The sequence below is a fragment of the Euprymna scolopes genome, chromosome 15 (genome assembly GCF_053919585.1).
Source record: "Euprymna scolopes isolate OS-2025 chromosome 15, ASM5391958v1, whole genome shotgun sequence".
NCBI classification, from domain to species: Eukaryota; Metazoa; Mollusca; class Cephalopoda; order Sepiida; family Sepiolidae; genus Euprymna; species Euprymna scolopes.
This window is the reverse complement of record NC_136496.1, coordinates 26,899,332-26,906,703: the sequence shown is the minus strand read 5'-3', so window position 1 is coordinate 26,906,703 and position 7,372 is coordinate 26,899,332. Positions and strand designations below refer to the sequence as shown.

Here is a 7,372-nt window from a genome sequence, read left to right as displayed (position 1 = left end):
CAAGTCATCTCTGGCTTGATTAGCAAGGACCGTATCCATTTGGCTACCGTTAACAGCGAGAAATGCTATTGAATTTTAAACGTTTGTTTTATTAAATGTTTTTAGTGTCAATCAGAATGATCTAATCATTATATGACGATCTGCGCATAAGAACTAAGTTGACCGACTTTTTAATTCAATTAAAAGTGCTCAATGATAAGAAAGGAGTTTCTTAAAGGGGCTGACATAATTATTTATTATAATAATTATCAAATACCTGCAGACACTTTCATGTTTCATCCTTTCGAGAATCTTCAGTGCAGGGTGTCACAATTAACACCAGTCGAACCCGGCGACAAAAACCATCTCTGGATTCATTAGTAAAGACTATATCCATTCGGCTACCGTTAACCGCGAGAAATACGACTGAATTTTAAACATTTACTAGACTACCCTTGACCCGTTGGGTCAGTATGTTATATTAGCTATGGAATTAATGTATGAGCGTGACACTTGTGACGCAAAGAAAATTGTTTTTTTGTGATATAACAGAAACAATTTTATGAAAGTATATTGAAATGAAAAAGAATATAGATGTCTATGAGTCGTTCTGTTTATAATTGTTTATTAAAAACTTACAGCCATTGAATTATAAGTGGTTTGCCATACTTATAAGTAAATGTGCACTGAACAGATAGCATAATACTTAAAGTTAAATTCAAATTTTGATATATCTTTTAATTTAAAAGCGCAAAAGAACCCAAACAATGTGGACGCTGAAAACGTACACAGTAAAACAATACGTTTTATTGTCACGTTGATTATTTACTTGTAACGCAATTAAAAAAAAACATATTTTCGGGGTTTTTTTATTTATGCTGGTAGTGTAGGAGAAACTGCATGAATTTGTTTAAAAAAAAGTGTATTAAAAATGGAGAATAAATTAAAAAAAGAGGACGGCGGTGTTAAATAGCCATTGTAATATACTCTTATGGTTGTCAACGGGTTAAAGTAGATTTATTTTTAAGAAAATTTCGTTAAAATAACTTAAACGTTATACGGAAATGAACGATGTAAAAAAAGCTGAAAGTATTAACAATTGTTTATTTGGATAATTTAAATGCAAAAAAAAAAAAAACAACAAAAAAACAACAAACAAACAATTGGGACGCTGAAAACGTACACAGTAAAACAATACGTTTTATTGTCGCATTGATTATTTAGTATAATATACATCGTATATATGAAACAGGTCGATGATTATACGTATTATTTGCAATCACGTTTTGCGTTTGCTTCCCATATCTTGAAGTTTTTTATTCAATAAATTTAAGATATTCGCTTTTCTAAGGACATCCGTGTTCTTGTACGCATGTGCAACCGGAAGTCGTAAACCGGATGCTGGGTTACAACACCGGTTCAAGGTCATTTGAGTTATAATAATTATATAGATTTTATTAAATGTTTTTAACGTCAGTCAGAGTGATCTAATCATTATATAACGGTCTATCCCCCAAACCCTTGGCCTTGATGGAGGGTGAGACTAAAACTTACTGCTATGGTTTCAAATGATCTAAAATAATATCAAGGGGAGACTTGATTCCAAATATTTCACATATGTTATATCTCCCCTCTTTTAGAAATAGGATACGATTACACTGTGAAATTTACTTTATGTATGAAAATAAAAGAGTGAGGGGAGATAACATATGAGAAATATTTGGAAGCAAGTTGACCCTTGCTGTTAGATCATTTGATACCATAGCAGTACATTGTAGTTTTCCCTCCATCAAACCAGAGGTTTGGGGGGAAATATAAGATATTTTGTAATATATATATACAAAACAAGAAAAACAAGTGAATATAATTGAAATATTGGTAAAAATGCAGTATCTTTCCACCCACATACAATCCTTTAAAATTATCACTATTAAAGGTTTTCGGAGCTATTGGAACGAAAATAATAGTTAAAAACCCAGGAAACGAGTAAGTACATTCTAAGATATGAAGAAATTATAGTTTCAAAAAGTGGGGTATCACTTTTCCATATTAATTTAACATCAAATGGACACCCACTTTAAAGCAAACTTTTTTTTGGATTGGGGCGTCTGTTATTATTTTAGGGGTAGTTTTTATTTTGGTAAATATGGCCTGATAGACCAACACAAAGCCTACCTTAAAAAACTTGTTTGCTAGAGGTTTGCGGGTGTGCTGAAAACAAATATCGCATTTAAATTTTCTGCAAATAAGTATTTTTTCGGGTATTAAGCAATGCAATGTTATAAGTGGTGGCCATTGTTGTACGAGCAAGTGTCCGCATATTTTTGCTTAATACAAGAGAAAATACTTATTTGCGGAAAATCGAAATGCGATATTCGTTTACAGCACACATGAAAACCTGTAGACAACAAGTTTTTAAAGGTAGGTCTTGTGTTGGTCTACCAGGCCACAATAAACGCTATCCCTGGAAAAAAGTGGCAATAAAGAACTTATTTTTCTACATAGTCACCACCATGCTTAATGCAGTTTCCTAGTTGCTTTTGATGTCTTGGTCGTAAAAGTCCCGAGCGCACTTTGTCACTCACATTTCTCTCGCCAGTCTGAAATTGACGAACTCATCTCCTAGCTGTGCTGGCATAAACTGCGTCGGTTTCGTAAAGGTTCAACAGGCGCCAGTGGATGTTGATCGGTTCAATTTTTCTACATGGAGGAATTCAGTGGCACATCTGAGGCATGTCCATGGCAGAGGGGTTCTTTTTTGTCAATATCTACAACAGAGAGATGAAACTTTCAAATTATGAATGCATAAGTTCAGTCATCATTACAATACAATTTTAATATCCTCTGATCCATGCTGGCAGAAAAAAGTAGAGGCATGACTTTTGGAACGCTGAAGCGTTTGGAATCGTTTGGCTTCGAAATGCCATGGCCTAAAGAGGTTTCCCTATTCCAAATATTAACAATAATAGTATTGTATTCCCTTTTGAACTGGTAGCATAATAAAATTTCATATTAACTTTTCTTATCGCTTTGTTTTTAATTGTAAATTCTTTTATCCATTTGCTATCTTAACTTATTCTATAAAGCTGGTTGAGTGTATATGTGAATATATTTATCATATAAGTGAATGTTAAAAGTAAAAAAAATAATATACATGAAAAGTAATTATAAAATGTTTGCTGAATAGGTGTGGGATGCTGGTATATGAATCAGTAAAATAGATTTCACCATGAAGGTCAAGGAGTCGGAAGTAAGAGTCGGAGTCGGAGTCGGAGTCGGGAGTCGAAGTCGGAGTTTGGAGTCAAAGATATCAAAGGAATCGGAGTCGGAGTCACCATCCTAGGAATTCAAGGAGTCGGAGTCGAACTTTTACCAACCGACTCCGCAACCCTAACATGCACTACACACTCTAGAGACGACACGAACTGTAATATAAACGTACATGAACGTAGACGACACTTATACGCACACACTTGGACAACATTAATACATAAAAGATACTACTAAGTCTACCGCAAATATGGTAACCTCCCAGTACCAACATCCTATATATCTATACAGCCACTAATCGCCCATATGCATTGTTGTAAAACTTGGACTGGTTCACCAAACCTTATCCTCCTTCTCTTTATAATAATGCGTCCTATCTACAAAGCTCTAGCCCCTGTCAATATTGCCTCCCTGTAATTGTTTGACAAGTACTTCCACAGGATGTGCTCCAAAGAATTACGAAATTTGTACCCTCTCAACGTGAATAACTCCGACTAACAGGAAAATATTACCCCTTGATTGTTGAGCTCTCCGGATGCCGAAAATATTTCTACTCTAATGGCTTCTTTCCTTGGATTGCATGCCTTTGGAGTACGTCCTATGCTCTCTGTTTTCCTGACGGTACCAATATGTAAGAATGTAAATGTAATTTAAACAAATATCTTGCTGCCCGACTGCAGAAGCAGATTACTTCCTTATAAGCTCGTTACTCTTTGATAATAATTTTCATTGACAATATGCTTTGTGTGATGCGAATAAAAAACTACTTCATTATTCCGATGCAAAGGATATGTTTAACTTAGCCGCACTGATGAATTGTGAAACAGCGAAACAGTACTTTATGCGGATGACTATATATATATATATATATATATATATATATATATATATATATATTTATATACATATATATATATATAATTTCTGCCGAATAATAAAAACTTTTATGAATTTCTACTTTACATCTCTGTTCTTATATATATATATATATATATATATATATATATATATATATATATATATATATATATAGAGAGAGAGAGAGAGAGAGAGAGAGAGCGATTTCAAGGTTATGAGGTTTTTGGAAGCATGAAAACGATGTTAATTTTTGTATTTAATATTTTATTTTCATATTCCAAGCGGTCCTCCGCCTTTGGTCAAAAAAGGTATCGAAATGAAATGAAAGACGTTAGAAAAAAAAACTGGAAATTTGTTAAGTAGACAGCGTTCATTCCTTGCAACAATGTTCGAAAGAGTTTCCATGGATTATTTTAGCCGTTTGTGGAAGAAGAATGTATTTATTTATTTTGTATATTTTAAATGTTACAACGCATTAGCGTTTAATTCAAACGGCAAAAAAGAGGCGCAATTGATTTCAATATGTATGATGAAATTGAAACAATTATATATATATATATATATATATATATATATATATATATACATATGTGCATATATATACATATATATGTGTATCTTTATACATATATATATACATATATACATATATATATACATATATATACATATATATATACATATATACATATATATACATATATGTCTATACATATATATACATATATATACATATATATATATATGCATATACATATATATACATATATACATACATGTATATATACATATATATACATATATATATATATATATACATATACCGAATATATATATATATATAAATATATATATATATAAATATATATATATAACTATATATATAAATATATATATATAACTATATATATATATAGTTATATATATATATATATATATATATATATATATATATATATATATATATATATATATATACCATGCTTGTCAAAAGTCCTGTTACACTTGTGTATTTTGGGTTTAAATTAATATTTTCATATCTAATTTTTGTTTCTGTATTACAGATTAAAGTTCGTGCTTTAATAAAGTGATATTAGCATTTATTGTACAATTATTTGATATCGCAATCAAAATGGAAGCAAAAGAATTGAAATTGCTGCTCTGCTGCGTGCGTCCCATAAAATAACAAACACTGCAAAGTTCTTAAATGCGAGTCATATGACGCTGCATAGAGTTGCATGCCGTTTAGCCAATGGAGAAACCAAGGATCGCCCCCGCAAACGAAGAATCCGAGTTATAAAAACCAAGACGATTAAAAAGGCGTTCGAGAACACTCCAACCCTTAAAATGACACATATCGGTAATATGAAGGGGAACCCAGGGTCCAATGTCAGAAGGCTGGTAAATTAGAAGATGGAAAGAGCTCCAAAATAAGAAGAAAACCCCTGGGGTAAAAAAGAAGTGCCTTGAATGCAGCAAAAAGCTTCTCAACAACATCAAAAGCCATTTTTCGAATGAGAAAACCTTCACCGTCGATCCTGTCCTAAATAAACAGAATGACAAAGTAGTGTCCTTCGGTCAAAATGTCTCTGAAGTGCGTAATTTCTTCACGACAAAACACCCGGCGTTAGTTATGATATTTGGAGTTGTTTCTTCAAATGGAGAGAAGATGTCCCCAGTGTGCTTAGCGCCGAGACTATAAACATGTCCTCGAGACAAGACTATTTCCTTGGATCAAGAGGGTCGTCAAAAAGTCCGATTATGTCTTCCAACAAAATGGGGCACCATCGCACACCGGCCAAATCGTTCAGGACTGGTTGAAGGAAAACATCAATTTTTGGTCGAAGGATTTTTGGCCATCGTAATCACCAGATTTGAATCCGTTGGACTACAGCATCTGTACGCATGGTGCGAGCAAGGCGTGCAAGTGTCGTTACAGTAGCGTAGAAGACTTGAAGACTGCGTGAACCGCACGTGGTCCTCAATGAGCAAGTCATTCACATACAGTACTGTTTCGCAGCTCATCAGTGTGGCTAGACAAGCAACAACCTCAAGCCAGGATCGAAAACCGACCGCCTCAATAACCGTTGCGCTATTCGGCTGCTGCTATGCGGACAGTGAATTTACAGTGTTTTGACATTGTCCAAATACCTAAGCTCAATTTGTTTACACAAAGAGCATCGCTTAATATACTAATAGTAATTTGTATACGTGTGTGTCCGTGTCTGTGTCTGTGTCTGTGTTTTATCTAGTGCAGCGATGTAAGCTTTGAATTCCTCGTCGCCAGTGTTGTTTTCTTGTAAGCCGGTAATAATCAAGATAAACATATTTATATGATTAACAAAATATTATATTAGCAAAAATATATTTTAGACATACCTGTCATGGTGTTATATGTAACTATATGTATAGTCTTTGGGTAAGTCCATTATTCCTAAAATGGGTAGATCAGCTTGGAACATTATATATAATATGAATTTAGGCAAGCTGTAGCAGATATATTGTATATAACATACACTGGACAAAGCAGGGAATGGCAGTAGCCCTAGATATATCTAAGGCTTATGACAGGGTATAGCACGATGGTCTTCTCAGGAAAATCAGATCATACGGTATCACTGGGCGAACACTTAGCACAATTAAATCCTTCTTAAATAAGAGAAGACCCAGGTTGTACAACTAAACAATAGGGATCGATCATTGGACCTTTATTATTCCTAATATTGATAAATGATCTACCGGATAAAATTATCTCTGAGAAGGGTTTATTTGGTGATGACACCACGCTCTATAACAGACACAAGGGGAAAACGAATGGACACATATCTAAAGCAATCGCAAAAACACTAGAGTAATGTGGGGGAATGGAGGTAAAATGGATGGTCACGTTCAATACTGCCATGCAATACCTTCATCCGGTTTTATTTTATAATAGTTCACTTTGTATTTTGTTAAGCTGTTTTGAACATTCGCAATTGCATTTTTCGGTCGCTCACACCGAGGATTGAACCTTCAGGAGAATATCACTTTTTTACAATTGATTTTTCTAAGTACTCCAACCACTGCGCCACGGGTCCTTGCGGACAATTTTGGAGCCTTAAACCAATCCTCAGTGTGGGCGACCTAAAAATACAATTGCGAATTACTTTGAACCTCTATCCGGTCATGGCTGAGGGAACAAGAGCATGCTACCCCCATGAAGCAAACGCATTAATCATTACTAGCGGGACATGTGGAGATTCCGTTTTCATATGTAATATATTAC

General features: G+C 33.9%; 1 protein-coding gene across 3 annotated transcripts in view; it reads right to left on the bottom strand.

Moving 5' to 3' along the window:
- Positions 1-1,126: 1,126 nt before the first annotated feature.
- The window catches only part of LOC145293753 (uncharacterized), a 72,014-nt gene continuing 65,768 nt past the window's right edge, over positions 1,127-7,372 (bottom strand). For all 3 annotated transcript variants that reach the window (XR_013869760.1, XR_013869761.1, XR_013869762.1), the window contains exon 2: positions 1,127-2,747. The gene's annotated coding sequence lies outside the window, so the exon portion shown is untranslated. The remainder of the gene's footprint in view (positions 2,748-7,372) is intronic.